The sequence below is a fragment of the Podarcis gaigeae genome (assembly GCF_964106915.1).
Source record: "Podarcis gaigeae genome assembly, chromosome: 5".
NCBI lineage: Eukaryota > Metazoa > Chordata > Lepidosauria > Squamata > Lacertidae > Podarcis > Podarcis gaigeae.
This window is the reverse complement of record NC_139681.1, coordinates 92,761,862-92,786,220: the sequence shown is the minus strand read 5'-3', so window position 1 is coordinate 92,786,220 and position 24,359 is coordinate 92,761,862.

The following is a 24,359-nucleotide window of genomic DNA, read 5'->3' as shown; positions in this document are numbered from 1 at the left end:
ATTGGTCCTATCTGACTATCCGGCTTCAGCCTGTTTATTTGAAGACTGGGAAGGGTTAAAATCAACAGGGGGAGCCCTGCTGATGCACGTCGACTAGGAACTCCCCCAGGGTGACCGCTTGGGGGCGCATTTTAGGCCCTGGCCTCCATAGACTTCAGATGAGGCAACGCCCCCCAGAATCCTTTACCGGACTACCCTTCAATATTTGGGGGAGGTGATGGTCTCCTCCACCCCCCCACATCTACATAACAATACCCCTACCAATGCTTAACCACCCAAACCAAGGTGTTGTGACGATTTGCTACGAGGTAGGCGAAAAACCAAATGGCCAGTGCCAATTTGCCAAGTGGAAAAAAATTCCTACCAGGCCCCTTAACGGCGACCAACCGAAGTCCCTAGCAAGGTCAGAAGGGAAACCTTAAAGGGCGGTGGGTGGGAAACCACAACAGCTGCGCGGACCAAAGAGGGAGATCCCAGAGCCACGCTTGCCTTAAGTGAGGCAAGCCACACACCCCTGAGCCAGCCAATCAGCTGGCTCAGGGAATGACGCAGCCCGAGGATTCCCCTGATTGTGCGGGACTGGAAACCAGCCTCCGTGCGCGTGTCGGGGGTGTGAGCCCGCAACCCCACCTCCTCCTGATGTCGGAAGTGGCTTTATTGATATGAGCTTGTTTTTTTAAAAAATATATATTAAATTTTATTAACATATAAAACACATACATATACATTTACACAATTACACAATACACATACATGACACACTACCTTATTTTCATAACATAAAACATACCTACATTACATTATATAATACCTACCTATACTGTACATATCAACACACCTACGCACCTACTCCACTCAAACACCCACCAAGTGACTTGACTTCCAGCCTTTCTTGTTACGCTAGCTTAAACTAGCTTAAACACATTTCATTATTTCTTTAATCTCTTCTTCTATCTTAACTTTACTCTCCTTTCACTCTAATCATTTTCTGGATTCACTCAATATCTGTCAGAAATTCTACTTTTTCCACATAAATTTTTATGTATTCCTTAAAGATAGCCCACTCTTTATTCACTTTTTTGTATTTTTTGGTATGAGCTTTCATGTGCATGCACACTTCAACTACGGCAGACCAACACGGCTACCCACCTGTAATTAAAAAACGAAGTTCTTCCAAATGTTTAGTCGGAATCTCTTTTCTTGTAACTTGAAGCCATTGGTTTGAATCCTACCCTACAGAGCAGAAGAAAACTAGCTTGCTCCATCTTCCATGGGACATCCCCTTAGATATCTGAAGATAGCTATCATATTCCCTCTCAGTCTCCTCTTGTCCAGGCTAAACATGCCCCACTCCCTCAACTGTTCCTCATAGCCAGTGTTAGAAAGTTAGATATGAAATCTAGGAGCTAAATGGCATCTTAAATTTAGGTTTGGGTGCAACAATGGAATGTCTAGGCACATTTTTTTATAACAAGAATACAAAGCTGAAAATGAATGTACTGCAGCTAAAATATTATGTTTGTTTTTCACATGGTCTAGTCCTTCCCCTGCCCATCCCCCTAATATTCTTAAGAGGGTCTCCTCTCCAGTCTTCAGAGAGTAGCTGGAAGTGGGAAGGCAGAAAAAGGTCCTTCTTTCCTTCCACTCTATGGTTTTAATCTGAAATCTTAGGCACAATACTGCACCAGAGCTCAGAAACTGCTCACAGTAATGAAATTGGCTGTCGCAAAATGTGCCTAGAACAATGGGAGTCAAACACTGTTCATAGCATTTGGTTTCCAGACCCTTGACAATGTTGGTTGCCCTCCTCTGCACACGTTCCTGTTTGTCAGCATCATCCTTAAATTGTGGTGCCACACAGTATTCCAGGTGTGGTCTGACCAAGGCAGAAGAGAGCAGGACTATGACTTCCCTTAATCGGGACATTATACTTCTGTTGATGAAGCCTGGAATAGCATTTGCTTATTGGGCTGCTGCATCACACTGTCGACTCATGTTAAGCTTGTGGTCCACTAAGACCAATAGATCCTTTCACATTTACCACTGGTAAGTCAGGGGTCCCCCATCGTTTATGTGCTCTTCCTGCATACAAGGAACGCTAGAATTCTTAAAAGCATCTTCACACGGAACACTACAAGATTGCTATAAGAATTCCACACCATGGATATCACCAATATAAGAATTGAATACAGTGGTACCTTGGGTTACAGACGCTTCAGGTTACAGACGCTTCAGGTTACAGACTCCGCTAACCCAGAAGTAGTACCTCAGGTTAAGAACTTTGCTTCAGGATGAGCAGTAGGAGGCCCTATTAGCTAAAGTGGTGCTTCAGGTTAAGAACAGTTTCAGGTTAAGAACGGACCTCCGGAACGAATTAAGTTCTTAACCCAAGGTACCACTGTAGATTGTATTTCCTGATCAATCTGCTGGACTTTAATTTCTCATAATATGTTTTGTTTATATGATAAGTTAGCCTATAGAACCATATATTTTGATATGATATGTTGAATCGCATTTTAAAATAATTTATATAGTTACATACAGCCTGTTACGTTGTTTGTGTTGTTATAACTGTAGAACCTGACATTGTCCCTATTGAAATTCATTCTGTTAGTTCAGGCCCAATTCTCCAATCCGTTAAGGTCATATTGAATCCCAATTCTGTCTTCTGCAGCATTAGCCACCCCTCCCAGCTTGGTGTCATCTGCAGATCTGATGAGCATCCCCTCAATTCCTTCATCCAAGTCATTCATAAAGATATTGAACAACAACAACAGGCCCAAACAGAATCTTGCGGCACCCCACTTGTCACTTTTTTTCTGGGATGACCTGAAGTGGAATGGAAACAGTACTGCTTGCATGACAGAAAGCAATACCTTCCTTCATCCCTACAGCTGAAGTTGAATGGGAACTGTGCTGCACCATCCTAGACCCTCCAAGGCAGGGTGTAAAACCAACACAAGCAAACAATAAAATAAGCCTGAAAGGAATAAAGCCATTCAACCACCTAGCAATGCTTGGGCTATCCCTCTCCCCCCCCCCAAAAAAAAAACCAACAACCAGGCACCAAAAAGATTGCGGGATCAGTGTTCCTTCCCAGCTCTGCCCCACATCAGTTTCCACATAGAAGTTACTTTGTCATCAGATTTAGAGGAGCATTTTTCTGCATGCAAGGCTTAAATCTGCTCAAAGCCGCTCTTGGGCTCTTTATATTAACCTCTGAGCATTGTTTGTGCAGAAGAGAAAACCAAGGAAGATTTGTCTTGCAAATGAGCATTCTGGTCCCTGGAGGCATTAATGCATTCCAATCACAAGCTAGGCCGGCAACAGCAATGACAGTTTTAAGCATCGTGTTTACCTCCCCCCCCCCAAAAAAAAGAAACACCTGTATGTGTTTGTCTAAGTGAAACAAATTAACCTGCGAGACAACTTCTCTTAGTCTTCTGAGAGAGATGTCACCCAGAACTTTGACACCTGTATGCTATATACCTCAGAGAGTGTTATCGCCATAGCATCAAGGCAGAACTTTGGGGCAGGGCACCTGAGTTCTTATCTATCTATCTATCTATCTATCTATCTATCTATCTATCTATCTATCTATCATCTATCTATCTATCTATCTATCTATCCATCCATCCATCATTTAAATATTTATAAACTGCATTTTTTATATATAAAATGCCAGAACTGAAAAAAACACAGTACTACAATAAAAGCACCAAGGAAACATCCATAAAAGCTGGTTTGGCAGGGACTCTCAGGTTTGGGAGGCCTGTCAAAATAGCATGGTTTTTAGAAGACATGGCAGGGACAGTTCCTGCTCCTTTGTCAAGGAGTTCCACAGGTCAGGGCCCGCCACACTAGAGCTCAGGCCCTGGTAAGGCCAGCCAGGGTATATGGATGTGCAGATCAAGAGACCTTAGAGCTTGGAGTGGAGCATAAGAAATCAGGTGGTCCTTTAAGGGACTTTGGTTGCCTTGAGAATAACACAGGCACCTTGAACCTAAACCAGGAGCAAATCAGTGTGGCTCAGGGGAGGCTAGACTATTAGAGACGATTGGGGGGGGGGCAAGCCTCATTCTGCTGCTGTCAGCCATCCCCACCTGCCTGCCTTCTTACTTACATCTCTTGTCTTCCACCCAATGTGAGGGGGAAATCTTTTTGGGGTTTCAATACGGGGACACGCACCAAGTTCCCGATTGGCCAGGCTTTGTTTAGTGACACATTGCAGGGCAGAGTCCAGCGTGTCTGCAAGAGCTCTCTGTTAGAAGCCAATACTCCGTACGGAATGCCACACATGCACACTCCGTATGGGCTGCCGCTTGCACGCCATGGCTGTATGGGCTGCAGTGCAAGCGGCATTCCATATGGACTGCACACGTGCGGCCACTGTACATGATGCCACACATGCGCAGTCCATACGGGCTGCTGCTCATGCACAGCAGCCATACGGGCCACTGCCTGCCTGGCAACTGTACAGTATGGTTACCAGATTTTTTTTCAATGAGTCCAGGGACACTTTTTTTTTTTTTTTAAGCTGAGTAGCAACAGGGAGTCAGTAGTGGGGATGGTGAGCCAAAAGACCCTGGGCCCAAGCAACACATGCATATTGTATAAAGGTGCAAAACCTTTCACCCTGTGAAACATAAATGTGCAGATTTTTTTTAAAAACTGGACATCGCCCACCTGCCTGAAACTCCTGAGCCTTCCCCGATTTGTCAAAACAAAGGGGGAAGGGGGTAGGAGATCTGTACCACCAGACATCCCCGGTTCCCCTTCGACAGTGGCAGCAGCAGCAAGCAGCTCCTGAAGCCAGCCAGAGCCAACTGCGCGACCAAGCTGGTTCCGGGCTGCTGCAGCTGCTGCTGCCACATTTCCTGGGGACAGATTTGCAAATCTGGGAACTGTCCCCAGGACCCAGAGACATCTGGTAACCCTACCGTACAGGCTGCCACGCAAGCGGCATCCCGTACGGACGGCACATGTGTGGCATTCCATATGGAGTGCGCATGAGCGGCAGCCCGTACGGACACCCGTATGGATGGAGCACGAGAGCAGCAGACCCTCGGCCTCTCTACAGCTGGGCAAAGGCAGGGGCCATCTTGTCACACACACACACCCAGAGTGGCACCTGGGGCAACCCACCCCCTCCGCCCCCCTTCCTATGCCTCTGCATGCAGGGCCTTCCTTGTACCTTATGTGGGGTTCTTCTTCTCTCTAACAGTCAGCGTTAGGTTCCTCCAAAACTGGTTCCTACGTCAGGCCGCACTCTGACATGGTGGCACCGGGCTCTCCGATAATGGACTTTACAGAATTTCTATGACACCTGCCAATCCAGTTTGGCCCCAGCTTCCTGTACTAGCTGCAGCGTCAGGGCAGCTCTACATAAAGTACATTACGTTCATTGGGCACAGAAACCAGGGACCGCCTATAACATCCCTCCTGCCCCTCCCCTGGTGCTTGAAGCAGTTCTGGGGTGACTAGGTCTGTCTGCCATTTCAATCCCCCCCCCCCCAAAAAAAAAAAAAATACTGCCTCTATTGCAGACGAACCCAGCTAGCTGCCACCGATTAATGTATTGCTATTGCTGCTGTCCATTTCAGGGCACCAGAAGTCATTTTTCCGAGTCCTCCATCCCTTCCAGTCATGGAGCTTGGGTATCACCCTCAGTTCACAGGAAGCCCCTACTTTCATTCTGTCTGCTTTTCAAAGCTTCCCCACCCCCTTTCTTTTTTGAATCTTCCAATAAAATATCATCCTTTCCCCTCTCCGTTCCAAAAGTTCCACAGCTCATATATTTTCTTCTTTCTTCCCTTTGGAGTCAGGGCTCTCTGGGGGGAAACCCGTTCTCTCTCATGCCATTAAAACTTGTGTCAGAGCAGGATGTGTAGGGGGAGAGTCCATCTCAACTGAGACATGCCTTTCCCCTCCTTCCAAACCCTACCTAGGGCTGGGTGGGAGGACAACGTGGTTCTCCCTTCTGGAAGCAGGAGCAGCAGGCCCAGAGCCAACAGAGGATTAGACTTGTCAGCCAGTTATTTCCTGCGACTTTTGGGAAGGGGACAAAAGGAAGGGAGCCTCGTTAAAACCCCTCCATAAAAAGAAAATGATTTCCTCTCCTTCCCATCTGCCGTCTCCCTCGGTTGTAAAGCTGCAGGGCAGCACAGGTTGGTGAGTTGGCTTTATAGGGGTTCGGGTTGTGTGTGTCTTTTATCAACTCCAGTGTCCTCTGCAGATAAGGCTTTCGGGGGGAATAAATCTATGCTTCTGGGCGAAAACGGTTCCTCGTGTTACTCCTTGTGCCACAAAGCTCAGGACACAGGCAGAAATTGGGGGCTGGGGGAGGGAGTTTCACATGATCGGCGAACCCAGATTAATGACATATTCACGCAGAATTAATTGAAATTCTCTTCACGGATTTTGGGGTGGTTAAAGAGTGGCCATAGCGTGAGTTTTCTTTCCTTCCTTACTTTTTCATCAAGATTTCATTGAAACTTTTTCATAATACAGTAAGGTGAAAGAAACTAAACACAAAAACAGAGAGAGGGAAAAAGAAAACACAGAGCCCTCCCTTAAGGATGAGTTTTGTTTCCCACACACCTTTCTTTACAGATTTTTATTTTCATTTACTTAAACAAGCAACACAAATACAAAGAGGAAATTAGCTCGAATCTGGGCATCACAGAATTGTAGGGTTGGAAGGGACACCAAGGGTCATCTAGTCCAATCCCCTGAAGTACAGGAAGCACAACTAAGGAATCTCCAGCATCCAAAGATGGATTCAGCTTCCTCATTCCTGCTGCTCGTATTGTGTGTGATCCTTTTGAGGATTGCACCTGCACCATTCCTCTTGAGGAACAGGCACTACATCACCAAGCTATGGGCTCCTCCTCTACGACACTCTTGCTAAGCATACTTTAGGACAGGAGTGAAGGATCCATGACCCTCTAGACCAGTTTTTCCCCAAACTGAGGTCTCCAGCTGTTTTTGGACTACAATTCCCATCATCCACTGGTCCTGCTAGCTAGGAATGATGGGAGTTGTAGTCCAAAAACAGCTGGAGACCCAAGTTTGGGAAACACTGATCTAGGCCTTGTTGCACTCTCAACTCCCTTGACCCCTGATCATTGGCGATGCTGGCTTCAGCAGATGGAAGCTGGAGCCCATCAACATCTGGAGGGCCCCACCACGTTGGCTAGCTCTGCTGCCTCCTGCTGTGGCTGTTCCAGCTGTTGTTCCTTGGGGGTTCCAAGATCACAAAAAAGAATAGCCCTCGATTCATGTCACCTCCTAGTAGCCAGGGCCAGGTAGCATGAGATGGATTGGGCATATCCTCACCTGCTATCAGTTGGCATCAGTCTGTCTCAGGAGGCAATGGAGAAGTGCGCCTTTAGGGGTGAAGTCAAACTGTTGGAAGGTTGCAGTGCCTGCTGTGGCTGTAGAGACCGACACAGGAGAGACATGTTTTGTTGCAGCTGGGGTGGATGAAGGCACCCAGTTGTGCTGTTGCAGATGCACCAGGGTGTTTCTTCTCTCTGTGCTCCTCCCAGCAACCATTCCTCCTCTGGTCACTGCTATGGATGGACAACCTGACCATATGTCTCCAGGCACTGCGGTCATCTGCAAGGGATTCCTACACGGTGGGGCTGATGTTGACAGCCTTCATGCCCAGCTGTACAATTTACAGTGACCGACTCTTCCTTAGTGATTGTGGAATGCAAAGGTGCTAAACAGAGGTTGTGAATAGAGATGGACAATTTTGTTTTCTCTCTGTTTCACTTTTTTCCTGCCTATCTGTCTAGTCCTCATGAAAATATGTCCGTCTTTTACTGCACATTTCTCCTGATGTACACATTTTTGTATAAAATTGTGCATTATATACATGGTAACAACAAACCAATAACACCAATAAAACACCAATAAAGCAAACCAATAACTCTTTCCCCACACAAACCCATAAACACATTTAAAAAGTCATAGAATGCTAATCAGTCAAACACCTGGCTGAAGAGAAACATTTTTTCTGTTCTGTGCATTTGGCATGTTATTTTCACAAACGTGCATTATTTCTTCCAACAAACACATTTTTTGCAGCAGCGGGTGACACCCGTTGGGTCTGGCAGAGCAGAAGACAAGGAGGCCAACAGTAGGGGGAGCCAGAGAGTCAAAGCCAGCTAATTCTACACTCTCTTCTTTGGTGAGTTCTAGAAGGGCTAAGAGAAAGAAGAAGCTGGCAGGAAGTGCCACCCCCCTGACAGGATGGTTCAGTTGGTTAGAGTGTGGTGCTGATAATGCCAAGGTTGCAGGTTCGATCCCTGTATGGGATCTGCATATTCCTGCATTGCAGGGGGTTGGACTAGATCATCCTTGGGGTCCCTTCCAATTCTATGATTCTATAACTGGTTGTTAAGTAGGAAAGCACACTGAGGACCGGCTAAAGTTGGTGAGGCACAGCCTCATTCATTCCTAGCGACCGGGCCATCACTGAATTTTTAATTGTTATTATTGCAAAATTTGAGAAGTGCATTTAAAACATAATAGCTGTACTTCAGTCTGAACAGACATCAATGGAAAATATCCACTCTTTGTGCTTTAGACATTGTTGTTGGTGTGGCTGTTCCAGCCGGTGGAGACAGCGACTGCTCGCATGAACAAGCTCCCGGGCAATGACTGGGTGGTCCAGGTGGTTTGGGATGAGCTGATGCAGGGCTGAACTGGAATTCTGGAAATGGGGCAATTTTTTTTATTGCAGCCTTTGCCCCCTCCCCAACCACAGAGTGAACTTAGACAAGCAATGCAACCAGGGGTGGACTTGGGTAATCTTTGGTGGCACGGAGCCCTGAGCGAGACCAAAATCTGGTGCCCCCAAAATGAATCTTCTCAGTGATGGATCTTCTCAATTTTGCACCCTCCCATCTCAGTGCCCTGTGTGGGGGAACAGCCTGCACTACTCTAAATCTGATGCTGGCCAGAATTCCTACCCTGCCCACCATCCAAATCCTCTTCTCAACATCTGCATGGCTTTTATATATTTTAGGTCATTTGCACTCCCCTCTCGTAGTCAGAATGTCCCAAGCACCTCTGGAAGCTCAGTTTCATGGTTGTGGGTAAGTGACAGTCCCCACGAACCTTTCTCCATATGTATGCCAAGCCGTTATTAAGACAGAACCGGAGAATGGCATTTATTCTACGTTAATTAATCGGGGATACAAAAGCAGGAGACTGTGAAGATCGCTACTCGCAAAATGTCAGTCTGTGTATTCCAGGGAGTAATAGCCGAAGGGAAAGGGAGAGAAGGGGCAGCAATCCCTTTAAAATCCCTGGCTCAGAAACCATCAGGAATGAGCAAAATAATGTTTATATATAAAAGCAGTGACCCAAAGAAACCGTTTCTGCCTCCCTTCTTTGTTATTCACAACAGGCTCTCACGAGCATTAAACAAGTCTCCGGGGGAATGAATGGGGAGGGGAAGGGGGTCGTGTAACGGGGAGAAGACGGGAGGCAGAGATTTGGAAGGCTTTGCCAGAAAGGCTCCTTGGACGCTGGGCAGAGAAAGCCTGGGCTGCCTTCCGCAGGGAGAAAGGTGCAAAACAGCAACACTTCCAGAACCCCCTAAGGCGTTGATGCACAGCAAATTGTCAGAGACAGGAGCCTGCAATGCAAGATGGCCAAGGAAGAAAAAGAGAGATGTGATTCTGGATGAGTGCATGGGTGCCTTGTGTCGTGGGGGCAGAGGGGAGGTGGGGAAGGAAATGGTGTTGCCAGAGCTGGGCCCAAAATTGCTAGAAGTGGACTCGTAGTGCAGTGGTAGAGCTTATGGCTTGAATGCAGAAGGTGCTGGGTTCAGTCCTAGAATCCTAGAACTGGAAGGGACTGCAAGGGTCATCTAGCTCAACCACCTGAAATGCAGGGACCAATGAAGCCCCGGACCTATAAACACCACTTAAAGGATCTGTGGTCATGCTACGTCTTCGCACAATTGTTGCTGGCATTGGTCCAGTATATCTGAAGGAGCGTCTCCTCCCCCATCGTTCTGACCGGACACTGAGGTCCAGCTCCGAGGGCCTTCTGGCGGTTCCCTCACTGCGAGAGGGCAAGTTACAGGGAACCAGGCAGAGGGCCTTCTCGGTGGTGGCGCCCGCCCTGTGGAACACCCTCCCATCAGATGTCAAAGCGATAAACAACTACCTGACATTCAGAAGACATCTGAAGGCAGCCCTGTTCAGGGAAGTTTTTAATATGTGACATTTTTGTGTATTTTTCATCTTTGTTGGAAGCCGCCCAGAGTGGCTGGGGAAACCCAGCCAGATGGGCGGGGTACAAATAAATTATTATTATTATTATTATTATTATTATTATTATTATTATTATTATTATCTGTCGGTCTCGAGAGACAATGGAGTGCGCCTCCGGGAGTGAAGACAAACCGCTATGTTGGAAGCACTCAAGTGACCTCTCCGGGGTGCAAGCCTGGGCAGCGTGTATGGAGGTCCTGGGCTGCCCCTCTGGACCTTGCTGATGTTGTCCAAAGGAAAGCAGAGCCATACATTTGCCACCAACTTGGCTGCAGGAGTTGCCGGAAGGAGGTGTACAGGGCACCATCCAACCATCCAGCCACAGAGAGGTTAGGCTGGCCTCAACCAGAGCCAGGGCTTTTTCTCCGCTGGGCCTGCAAAACAGAGCTGTTCCACCAGGCCTTTGGCCAAGGCACAGTCTGATCCCCTCCTTCTGTAATCTACATAGAACTCTGTGTTTGAGACCCATCGGCTCCCCTCACTTGATATAGCTGGCCAATTGAAGCAATTTCCTGGGGTATAGATGTTTTCACATACTGACATCTTCTAGGGGCCACAGGTGAGAGCTGAGTGCAGGGTAGGGGGCCCAAGGTGGACAAACTACAATAATAATAATAATAATAATAATAATAATAATAATAATAATAATAATAATTTATTTATTTATTTATACCCCGCCCTCCCCAGCTAAGACCGGGCCCAGGGCGGCTAACACCAGAAGGAGCATGATATGTTCCCCACCAGAAGTACTGGATTATTTCTCATTTGGGGGATTTGTATCCAATTTATGCTTACTTGCAAAATAAAAGCAGGGCATCATTTGGACTAGGGCTAATGTTTTTGGGGGCCAAATAGGAGAGAGTTTTGCAATGCACAATAAAACATCCTATAGTCGCAGAATCTTGGTTTTCCCGTTGCAGAAAGCTGAGGGTTTCTTCTCTTTTCACAGAGACTCTGACTACGGATTTGCTTGGCTGGATTTAGCTAGAGGGGTTGATTTAAGATAATAGCAACAGTAATAACATTTTATTTTCCAAATCTCCCCTTCTGCATTTGAGATGCTTGAGGGTGCGCACACTCTAATGAAAACCATTTCTACAACACAGGCACGCACACACACACACATACAAATGTTTATAATAAAACCTCACTCATTAAAATTAACAATGGAAATAAATTAGATGGGGGTTGAGAAGGGGAGGGGAGACATCGAGGCCAACGAATCTGCAGGAGGCAGGGATGAGAACAAGAGTACTGAGCAGGGTGGAGAGAAATACTTCAAGCAATGTTTTGGGTCATTGGTAGAAAAAATAATGGTGTCGGTTGCATGGTAGGTTTTTGGAACAATTCCACTTTTGGAAGAAATTACCTCCTAATTTTTAATTATGGGCACATAATACCTTGATGAATGGCTGTTATTTACCAGTGTGTCTTCTTGGAATGACTGAAAGTCAATTAAAGCTTCATAAGAATTGCTGCATTGCATGGCCCAGGCGATAAAATGTTTTTTTAAAAAATAAATAAATAGTTGTTGTCTTCTACGAGAAGATGAACAGTTGCAGGTTATCCTGTCCATTTGCTTGAAAATTAGAAATTGGAAGAAATGAAGTTTGCAACTTGTAAAGGACGTTCATCACATTAAGCTTATGGCTATGATTATTAATTATTATTACTGCTACTATCGTTATTTATAGCCTGTCTTTCAGGAGACAAATCCTTCCGTCGTGGCTTACAAGTGACATTAAAATACATTTTAAAAACCAATAACAGCAATAATCAAGTTATAAAAGGCACCAGAATCATTCGTACAAGGCAGCTGGGTGCAGCTGGGTCAGGTGGGCTGGGGAGGGCAGACAAAGTTGGCACTAGAGTAGAACTTGATGTCTTATTTTCCTGCCACCCTTGGTCTCATAGAATCATAGAACTGGAAGGGACCCTGGCGATCATCTAGTCCAACCCCCTGCAATGCAGGAAACCCTTTCTAGAAGCAGTTGGGGACATATGCCCCCCACCCCGGTCTTCTATGCATCATCACACTCTGATCCTTTGCAGGAGATGGGATAGAGGCCCCCACCTGCTCAATGCATTAAAGGCGGTCTGTATCGTTTTAAATAGTCATGGCTTCCCCAAAAGCATCCTGGGAACTGTAGTTTGTTAAGTGTGGTGAGAGTTGTTAGGAGTACAGGGGTACCTCTGGTTGTGAACAGGATCCGTTCCAGAGGCCCACTCGCAACCTGAAAAGAACGCAACCCATGTCTGCGCATCTGCGCATGCGAGAGTCGCAATTCGCCGCTTCTGAACAGGGCGTCATTTTGCGCATCTGCGCATGCGTGAGTGGCAAAACCCGGAAATAACCCGTTCCATTACTTCCGGGTCACCGTGGGACACAACCTGAAGCAAACGTAAATGAGGTATGACTGTACATCTCACTACAGTGGGGAAGGTGGCAATTCCTGTTCTCCTTTCATAGGACCCACATGGACTGGATACAGGACACCTTCAAATAGAAGACCATCCTCCATGAAGCAGGCATGAAGTAGCCTGTCATAGGCAGCATTACTAAGAACATAAGAAGAGGCTGCAGGATCAGGCCAATGGCCCGTCTAGTCCAGCATCCTGTTCTCACAGTGGCCAACCAGATACCTGAGGGAAACCCACAAGCAAGATTCAGGCACAAGAGCAACTCAGAAGCATTGCTGTCTCCAGCTATAGGGGCAGAACGTAGCCATCCTGGCTAGGAGCCAATAATAATAATAATAATAATAATAATAATAATAATAATTTATTCTTTATTATACTTCCCCAGCCACTCTGGGCGGCTTCCAACAAAATATTAAAATACTCTAATACAGCAAACATTAAAAGCTTCCCTAAACAGGGCTGCCTTCAGATGTCTTCTAAAAGTCTAGTGGTTGTTGTTCTCTTTGACATCTGGTGGGAGGGTGTTCCACAGGGAGGGCGCCACTACCGAGAAGGCCCTCTGCCTGGTTCCCTGTAACTTGGCTTCTCGCAGTGAGGGAACCGCAAGAAGGCCCTCAGCGCTGGATCTCAGTGTCTGGGCAGAATGATGGAGGTGGAGACGCTCCTTCAGGTATACCTGGCCGAGGCCGATTAGGGCTTTTAAGGTCAGCACCAACACTTTGAATTGTGCTCAGAAACGTACTGGGAGCCAATGTAGGTCTTTCAAGACTGGTGTTCCGTGGTTTCAGCAGCCACTCCCAGTCACCAGTCTAGCTGCCGCATTCTGGATTAATTGCAGTTTCCGGGTCACCTTCAAAGGTAGCCCCACGTAGAGCGCGTTGTAGTAGTCCAAGTGGGAGATAACCAGATCATGCACCACTCTGGCAAGGCAGTCCATGAATTTCTCTAATCCTCTCTTAAAGCCATCTAAGTTTTTGACCATCACTGCTTCCGGTGGCAGTGAGTTCCGTAGTTTTAACTCTGCACTGCATGGAAAAAGTGCTTTCTTTTACCTGCGCTGAACCTTCCAGCATTCAGCTTTGTTGGAGGTCCATGAATTCTAGTATTAGGAGGGAAAGAAAAAATATTTTCTCTAGCCACTTTCCCCGTTCCCTGCATAATATTATAAATTTCTATCGTCTCGCCTTTTACTCGCCTTTCTCTAAGTAAAAAGTCCCAAATGCTGCCGCCTTTCTTCATATTATTGACTCGCTCCACCCCCTTGAACATTTTGGAAACAAAAGAACCCAAGCTATTTGGGGATTTCATTATGTTGTGTTCAAACCCCCCACCCACCCCAGAGTTTGGGGAGAGATAGTGGGGCAAGGTGTCATAAAATCTGACATTTCTCTCCTCCTTTGGCATGAAACAACATTGTTCCTGGGAGCGTTTGCATTCCCAGAGTCAATTCCATTCACGTTACTGACATGATACAGCCAGGGGAATGTGCCAAAGCAAATACAGTCATGGCCAAAAACGAAAAACCTCCCTGAGCCCAGTTTGGCGCAAAGAGTTATTTCAGTCCAAAATACCTCCCAGTGCTTGGATGGCACCGAGAGATGTTCAGAGCTGGTCTGCAAGCATGTTTATCGAGACTTCCCCTGGAGCTCCATCCTTTCCCATTTAGCCAATAGATGCTCAGCTTCGCTTTATTGGGGTCTATTTTGCTTGCAGTGGTTGTCTCAGTTTTCCATAGCCTCATTTCTCTGTGGTATCCTGCACGTAGAATCTTCCAGCCAAAAGCAGTGCGCAAGGCTTCTGGAAGAGATGACATCATATATACCCACTCTGCTGCTTTGACAGGTGGAAACGGTGCTGTTACAGGAGCCACAACATACCCGTTCTGCATTTGTAAGAAACCAACGTTTTTTGTGTGGCTACACTTTGGAACTGCCTGCCGGTTGACACCATTCATTTTTTTTATTTGTAGGCCGCTTTTCCACACACACACACAAAAATCACGTTCACAACAAAAAAAACGAAGGCGCTATGAAAACAATTTTATAATAGCATAGTAACATAGTAGTGATTTCATAACAACATAGCAAAAACAATGGCAAATATAGTAATGCACAAAAACCCCACATTTCAGTCTATAAATAGAACAAGATTACTTAAGCAACATGCAGCGTTCAATAGCAAAAATAACAAGGGAGCGTCACATTTTAACCTTAGTCCTTCCATGATATAGCTAAGTGCCCCTCTCCTGCAGCTACTTGCAAGGTTCAGGGGCAAGGGATTGGGGTGGGGGATAAACTGGAAACACCCCTACCATGGGGCAGGTACTTTCACTCTACTCTTTCCGCTGCCTGCTAAAAGCATTTTTATTTAGACAAGCCTACCCAGACATGTAGTATGTCGATATATGCTTTAATCTGTTTTAGTTAATTGCTGATTTTACTTTCTGAATATTTTAAATTGTTATGTACTCAAGTTCTCACCCTGGGCCGGCAGGGGGATACTGTAGATAGTTATGCAAATGAAGGATCAAAAGTGACGTTCAGTGATTGGATAGTTTTAGAAAGTTGCTACAGTAACGTTGTACTGGAGCTCTATATAAGCAGGGTGGCTGAGCCCTTCAGTCCAGTTCTGTTCTGGCCTCTGAATAAACAAGAGCTGTTTGAAGAATCGCTGTGTCGTCTGATATGTTCACCCACAACTTAACACAAATAGGTTTTTTTACAGATAATTTTATTGTTTTATTCCCTTTGTAGACTGCTTTGAGGGGTTGTTGTTTCGTTTGATAACCAAGCGGCGTATAAATTTTGTTGTTGTTGTTTTTGGCATCTGTCTGTCTCGGGGGACATTGCAGAATGCACATTTGGGGGTAAAGTCAAACCATTGGAGAGCATCCGCTGTGGCTTATGTGTATTAATGCTGAATTATTTTAACAATAAAAACTTTTTTTTAAAAAAAAGGAGAGCATCTGCTGTGGCTGATTTGATTTGTTCTCTGACTTTTGATGTGAGCATTTGGCCTCGCTTCCTTGCCAAGTCTGTTAGCACACAGTTCATATGATTTTAAAGAGTTTCTGTGGGTTTGAACAAGATAAGTGTGATTCCAATGACTGAATCCAGTAGAAGCTAAAGCTGTAATTGAGGTGGCTTGGTTAGAGAAAGGTTTGCATACAAAACAGTAGATTTTCCTTTCCTGGGAGAATACACTAGTCATTCGGGAGGTAGGTGTCTCCATCTACTTTGGTGGAACAGAATAAATTCTTTGAGCAGAACCAGGCTTGGTTTTTGTATGTTTGCTTCAAAATGGTAAAAGCAGTGTTTTTTTCTGTGGGTACGCAAGGGTACGCATACTCCTAATTAGTATAACCATTCACACAATGATTATAATCATTGTGTGAATCTCTGTACTTTGTACTTTTGTCCATTTACTGTATTTATTTTTCCCGATTTGAACTATAAAATGGTGATTTTCTTGAGTCAAAATCAGAGTACCACTAAACATTTTTTTTAGGAAAAAAAGCTCTGGGTAAAAGGTTTATCCTAGTGCTGGCATTCCCATTGACTTTTCTTAACCCAGAATTATATACCAAACACAACACGTTTCCTTTTCAGAGCAGTTTGCTTCTCACTCTCTCAGTGAATGAAATATATATTCCAAATGAAAAGTTTGGGCGGGGGGAGATTCGAACTGGCAACTTCAGCTCTCGGCTACTTCAGGAGCATTGCGGTCGCCATTTTTGAAGCGGGAAAGAGAAAAAGGCACGCAGGCGTCTTTACCCGGTGTTAATATGGCGAGTAAATCTATCCACTGTTTCGGAATCGAATATTCATCCTTCTTCCCCGCCACTCCCGGTCTTTCTACCTTTAAATACTCTAGTATTTAAATAAACCTGCCCTGAATCTCAACATAAAGAAGGACTAGGCTCTAAATAATCCTCGCGCATATCTTTTTAAAAGACAATAAAGGGACGGGGTTAACCTGCTCCTGAATTCGAATAGCTTTCTAGAGTCTTGACTTCCGATTGGTTAAAAGCATGCATATATTAGGGCGTCAAGTTCAGGAAGCAGCTGTATTTTAAAATCCTGCAGATTTTTCTCTTTACGAAGTGCTTCTAAGATGTTGAATGAAATGCGTAGGATGTGTTTATTTATTGGTGTTAGTGGAAAAGGCAGATAGTAAAAACTTAAAGTATTGGGGGCGGGAGGCAAACGACTCAACTGGCTCACCATGACCTGTAAAAAGCATGCTTTCCTGTAGTATATAAGAAGAGCGCAGCGGCTTCCGTAGTGTGTTGTATGAAAGGAGAGAAGGTTAGCACTCCCCTTGATAAGGATGGAAGAGGTCCTTGTGGCCTGTACAACACGCATATGGTTAAGGCATTGCCACCTACTTCGTGGCATCTAACCAAGTTTTTTTTTCTTGCAAAGAACAAAAAAGCCACTACCCAACAACACAGTTACTCAAAGAATTAAAACACATCAACAGCAACAATACTCATTAAGAATGGAATGCTTCTTTAATATTCTTGCAGAAGTGGGGGTGGGGGACGTAAATATTTATTTTTCTGTAGATTGCGGTGGGTGAACAAACACATCAAGATGAGACAGATTCTCATTCTAACATAGCTGTCAAGTGTCCCTTATTTGAAGGGACAGTCCTTTATTCCAGCGCCATGTCCCACTGCTGTCCCTTATTGATGGATGTCCCTTAAATGATGTCCCTTAAATTTCAAAGGAAGCAGCTCCTCTCCCTGCTGGCCAGGGAGGAAGGAGGCTCCAACTGTGTTGCTTGGCTGTGTTGCTCACCCAATAAGAAGTCTAAGAACGACTGGGGGGGGGTGGAGCTTGCATGCCTTGTGTGTGGCTAGTTAATGCAAGCTGAGAGGTTTTTGAATGCTGGACGCCATTTTGTTGCACGTGCTGCTGCAAAATTTGCAGTGCAAAGCCAGGCCGGGGAGCCATCTTAAGTTGAGGCTGCATAGGCCTTGTGGTGCATGTGATTCAGATTCTATTCAGTTGAACCTCTGGTTACAAAGTTGGTTGGACAGTATTCTCAAAGCTACCAGCATGAGTTTGACCAGACTGCAGAAGGACAGGAAGACCGGAGTGCCTGGAACAGGTGAGGCTGCAGGTCCCTTATTTTGGCTGCTGGTCCCTTATTTTCTTTTTCTTTTTTTTAAATGATATGTATTAGATTTTAACAAGAAAAAAGTTACATAACAATTAACCGAAAAAACGCAAAAAAATACAAAAAACCAAAAGTTTAACATAAAGAAGAAGGAAAAAAAGAAAAAAATAGAAATCCCTTTTTTCAATTTCTTACGATCATTTACTTATTTTCCTGACTTCCTCTCACCTCCCTTTTGTATTCCATTTAAAAATTAATTCAGCAAATTCATACCCTCTTGTTTTACCCTTAAATTCATCATCATATGTTCTAACTTCGGTATAGTAATATGGAAAGGTGGGATACAAATTAAAAGTGGAAAGGGCTAGATACTGCCTGGTCCAAGGTCACCCAATGTGTTTCATTAGTGAGTCGAGATTTGAACCCGGGTCTCCCGGGTCTCTAACCTACCTCATTCTGTAGCAAAATTAACTTTTGAGGATGTGAGAAAACAAAGGGTGTTTATTGCTAGCAATAAAGGCTCAGTGGCATCACTCTCCAAAAGCTGAGCAAAGCCCAAAAGGGTGGAGTCTGCTTTCTATACATAGCTGTTATCCGTTAAAGCAATACAGGTGGAGGTTTAAGGTGCTGGTTTTAACCTTTAAAGCCCTATATGGCCTAGGGCCCTCGTACCTACAGGACCGCCTCTCCTGGTATGTCCCACAGAGGACCATATGGTCTTCAAACAAAAATATCTTGGAGGCCCCGGGCCACAGGGAGGTTAGGCTGGCCTCAACCAGAGCCAGGGCTTTTTCGGTTGTGGCCCCGATCTGGTGGAACACTCTGTCACAAGAGACTAGGGCCCTGCGGGACTTGACATCTTTCCACTGGGCCTGCAAGACAGAGCTGTTCCACCAGGCCTTTGGCCAAGGCACAGTCTGATCCCCTCCTTCGGTAATCCTCATAGAACTCCAGCCCAATGGTTACCATGAATTTGATTTTGAATTGATTTTAGAATGAATTGGTTTTAGAATGCTGTGTTTCTTTTATTGTTGTTAGCCACTCTGAGCCCGGCTTCGGCTGGGGAGGGTGGTATATAAATAAAATTTATTATTATTAATTATTAATACATATGCATAAACTTCCCCCAATCTAAAGTTACAACACAATACTAATTATACCATGTATGGTCTCTCCTTCATTACCTGAAATATACTCGGATTCGAGAGTGGATTTCATGCTCTTTATTCAGCTCATAGTGGTGAGGAGGAATGGAAGTTCCCCCAGAATGTCTGCCTTATATACATTATTTACACAATGGGCCCCACATGATTGGCTAATTCCGGGATTCTCCTGTAGGCCTGGAGCTGGATTGGGTGGCTCCTGTGGACCAATCAGACTGCTGCATTCTGAATCCTATTGTTCTAGGACCAATCAGAATGCTGCCTTTTGGATCCTATTCAACTCAGTACATAACATTACCTATTCATTAGGCAAGGAAACAAAGGACTCTCTCTTGTAGACACTTAAGAATGTTGTTTGCAACCTTGGGAGTAAAGCTGTTCCTAGCACAAGTTAAGGCACAAGGCCTGGCTAGTTAGCTGAGCTTATAGGTCTGTGCATCAATTCCAGACCCTGCTAGCTTTGACCTGAGCTTGACAGGGTTCCACAAAGCACCTCTCCCGTCTCCTTACAGAGCCTCTATCCTTCCTCTCAGAGCTGAGCTTGGAGGGCTCCATCTCGTCTTCCAGGTCCTGCGGCTTCTTCCGCAACCGGCAACTGGCAAGGTCTAGTTTCCCCCTAGCTCTGCATTCCTCAGAGATTGTTGGCTCTGCAGAAGCAGCAACAGCAGCAGCAACAGCGTTATCTCAGCCAGACTGGCTCTCTTGTGAGTCAGCATTCATTCCCCCTCGCTCTGGAGAACGGCCAGGTCCCAAGCAAATGATTTCCAATACTCGGGGCTTGTGGTCAGGCCGTGTGTCGAGAGGATTAATGACAAAGGCTTTTGTTGGGGTTGTGGGGCGACGGACTGTGGGGAGGGGGGGGCAGAGAGAGTTTGACAGTATCTGGATCTAATTAAAAATAACATGGGGAAATTTTGCAAGGCATGGATGTTTTCCCCCCCTACCAGGCCTGACTGAGGTGTCTAACCAGCCCAGTCTCCTGTCTCCAGCAGTGGGAAGCAGCCGGCGATTCTAAATAAAGATGCAAGAGATTTAGGGGACCGCCTCCTCGCAGGAAAAATATATTCCTACTGTCCTGGCAGAACGGACAGGCTGGTTTTATGAGAATATTAGAGCTCAGCCAGTTCCACACACACACACCCAAGTACTGAAGTCTGCACGAAAGTGTCTTCGTTCCTTGCGGCATTAGCAGTCATCAGAACATCAGGAAAAGGGAAAACGATTACGCAGAACCCAGAGCAGTTTGTGAATTCCTGTTAACAGTCAGGAGCTGTCCAGGACTGCACGTGTTTTGTCCCTTGGTAGGCGTTTGGTAGAAATAGCAAAACTGCTGTTTGTATTTGTTTTCATGAGTTGTTGTTGTTTAGTCGTTTAGTCGTGTCCGCCTCTTCGTGACCCCGTGGACCAGAGCACGCCAGGCACTCCTGTCTTCCACTGCCTCCCGCAGTTTGGTCAAACTCATGTTCGTAACTTCGAGAACACTGTCCAACCATCTCGTCCTCTGTCATCCCCTTCTCCTTGTGCCCTCAATCTTCCCCAACATCAGGGTCTTTTCCAGGGAGTCTTCTCTTCTCATGAGGTGGCCAAAGTATTGGAGCCTCAGCTTCAGAATCTGTGCTTCCAGTGAGCACTCAGGGCTGATTTCCTTAAGAATGGATAGGTTTGATCTTCTTGCAGTCCATGGGACTCTCAAGAGTCTCCTCCAGCACCATAAATCAAAAGCATCAATTCTTTGGCGATCAGCCTTCTTTATGGTCCAGCTCTCACTTCCATACATCACTACTGGGAAAACCATAGCTTTAACTATACGGACCTTTGTCAGCAAGGTGATGTCTCTGCTTTTTAAGAGGCTGTCTAGGTTTGTCATTGCTTTCCTCCCAAAAAGCAGGCGTCTTTTAATTTCGTGACTGCTGTCACCATCTGCAGTGATCATGGAGCCCAAGAAAGTAAAATCTCTCACTGCCTCCATTTCCTCCCTTTCTATTTGCCAGGAGGTGATGGGCCCAGTGGCCATGATCTTCGTTTTTTTTATGTTGAGCTTCAGACCATATTTTGTGCTCTCCTCTTTCACCCTCATTAAAAGGTTCTTTAATTCCTCCTCACTTTCTGTAATCAAGGTTGTGTCATCTGCATATCTGAGGTTGTTGATATTTCTTCCGGCAATCTTAATTCCGGCTAGGGGTTCAGCCAGCCCAGCCTTTCGCATGATGACTTCTGCATATAAGTTAAATAAGCAGGGGGATAGTATACAGCCTTGTCGTACTCTTTCCCCAATTTGGAACCAATCAATTGTTCCATATCCAGTTCTAACTGTAGCAAGACCAATAGGTACCCTAAAACCACATCTGCACGGAAATGGGGTGTTGTCTAATATTCAGTCACAGCAATAGATATGGCATGATGGTTATGTTAGGGGACAACACTTATAAAGCATGAAACTCCTATTACACCAGCAATATTTATGTTCTTGTCTCCTCCCTCTGCCTGTATAGAGGACTACTTTGTTTCTGTGTGATAGGGAAATTGGTTGGATTCACATTTTAATACAAACCTACCCAGTTTGTATTCACAGAACAATTCACAAATTGAAACAAATTTTGTAGTGCAATTTCCCCCCCAAAGAATTATAGAATTGTGGAGTTGGAAGGGGGCCGTAAAGTGTAACCCCCTGCAACACATAGGAAAAAGTGTGCATTAGTAAATAAAGCAAATGCAAAATTAGTGAAAGCAACTTGCAGAAATGGATCAATTGCATTAAAACGCACACATGAAAGGAGAAACCCGCATGCACACATACAAATTTTAAATGAATGGGTGTCAGGGTGTGTGTGTGTGTGTTTTTTTAATTGCGTGGCAAGTTCCCACCCCCCACCAGGTAGAAATAAAGACACTGGACACCAAGTACCGTATTTTTCGCTCTATAAGACGCACCAGACCACAAGACGCAGCTAGTTTTTGGTGGAGGAAAACAAGAAAAAAAATATTCTGAATCTCAGAAGCCAGAACAGCAAGAGGGATCGCTGCGCAGTGAAAGCAGCAATCCCTCTTGCTGTTCTGGCTTCTGGGATAGCTGCGCAGCCTGCATTCGCTCCATAAGACGCACACACAATTCCCCTTACTTTTTAGGAGGGAAAAAGTGAGTCTTATAGAGCAAAAAATACGGTATTAAGTTTAAATGGGCGAATTAGGCCACAACTTTATTGATTTCAGGAATGAGAGGTATTGGCTTAGGCATTGGTCCTATCGACTAACCGGCTCCAGCCCGATTGCATGAAGACCAGCATGGGTTAACACCATAAGGGGGAGTCCTGCTGAGGCACGTCAAATAGGAGCTCCCCCCGGGTCACCGCTCGGGGGTGTGCCTTAGGCCCTCACCTCCATAGGCTTCGGACAAGGCCACGCCCCCCCCCCGGAATCCTTTATCGGACTACCCTTAGCTTTGGGGGCGAGGTGATGGTGTTTCCTCCCCCCCCCCCACACACATACTCTTAACCCCTTCTTACCAATGCCTACCGCCACTCGAGCAACTGCTCACCACCAATACCCTCATGCCTGTAACCAATCTCTAATCCCCTTTGCTATATCAGTCCGCCATATGTCATTTCCCGCATCTGAAAGATGCATGCCATCAAACCGGTAGAGGTCCTCGTTGCTGAAGCGTATGCCTGGGTGATCAATGACCCGTCCGCCCAGGGCTGCCACTCTACACACCACCGCCCGATCCAAGGCTTTCCTAGCCCTATTTATGGCTATCGGGCACCGGCTGTCTCTCCAGACCCGCCTCTTCATCAATGATGCCCAAAGAATGATGATGTCTGGGTAAGAGGCCTTCAACTCCTCAAAGTCCCCAAAAATATGCCACATCAGATCCAGAGGAATTGAAATTGACAGATTTGTCCATTCATAGAAACATAGAACTGTAGAGTTGAAAGGGACAATGAGGATCATCTAAACCAACCCCTTGCAATGCAGGAATATTTTGCCAAATGTGGGGCTCAAACCCACAGCTATGAGATTAAGAGTCTCATGCTCTACCAACTGAGCGACTCCAGGATAAAGTATTAAAGATTCAAATAGTGATACTGCACCCATTTTTGATCCGAAAATGGGATGGTGTTTGTCTCAGAATGAACCATTTTTGGTCAAACAGAGAGTCACTGGGATTTATATAATTTAATTTTTTTAAAATCCATAGCAGCCTTCCAGCTTTCCTGCTGGAGTTGGAATCGCCATCAATCTCTGTAGCAAGAGGACAAGTGTCTGCACGTAGAAGACTTGGAGCAGAATCGCCATAAATCACTCTGCTCCAGCACTGCCCCTGCACCCACCCAAGCAATTAAAGGATAACAAGCCTGGAATGCAGAGTTTCAAAATGTTGTTTATTTGTTTACAAATGTGTACTCTACCTTTGGGGGCAGGGGGGCCTCCAAAGCGGCCTTTAGCAAGTAAATCAGTAAAACCATCAGCAATATAAAGGGGGGAAATATTCAATATAACAATAAAATTAAAAGCAGCACCCAAACATTCAGTTCAGAGTTAACATGCATTTTAAAAGCCTAAGGAAAGAGATGCGGGTGGCGCTGTAGTCTAAACCACAGAGCCTAGGACTTGCCGATCAGAAGGTTGGCGGTTCAAATCCCCGCGAGCTCCCGTTGCTCTGCCCCAGCTCCTGCCAACTTAGCAGTTTGAAAGCATGTCAAAGTGCAAGTAGATAAATAGGTACCGCTCTGGCAGGAAGGTAAACGGCATTTCTGTGCGCTGCTCTGGTTCGCCAGAAGCGGCTTAGTCATGCTGGCCACATGACCCGGAAGCTGTACGCCGGCTCCCTCAGCCAATAAAGCGAGATGAGCGCCGCAACCCCAGAGTCGGCCACGACTGGACCTAATGGTAAGGGGTCCCTTTACCTTTAAGGAAAGAGAAAGTTATTTGTGTGGTGCTGAAAATGTAACATGGGCATGATACAGATGGACAGGTCTGTCAATTTTGGTTTCTCTTCGTTTCTCATTTTCTTAAGTTCAGCCCTTCACATTTCCACCTCAGTTTGTGAATTCGTTTAAAAATGCTTGAAAGAATTAATCAGCATTTCAGTGCAAATTGCTCCTATCGCCAACATGTTTTGCAAAGCATTTTCCTCTAATGCAATGCATTTTGTAGGTTATTTTCACAAATATTTGCATTTCCATGCAGAAGAAAGCCTAGTATATGCAATTTCTGCACACATTCATTGGAGAAAGGTTGTGAAATTCGGATACGTGTGAATTTCAAAGAATAGCTGCATTTTGGTTCTCATATCATTTCAGAAAGTACAGATTTGACCGATTTGGCTTTAAATGAGAGAAGTTTATTTAAACAATGG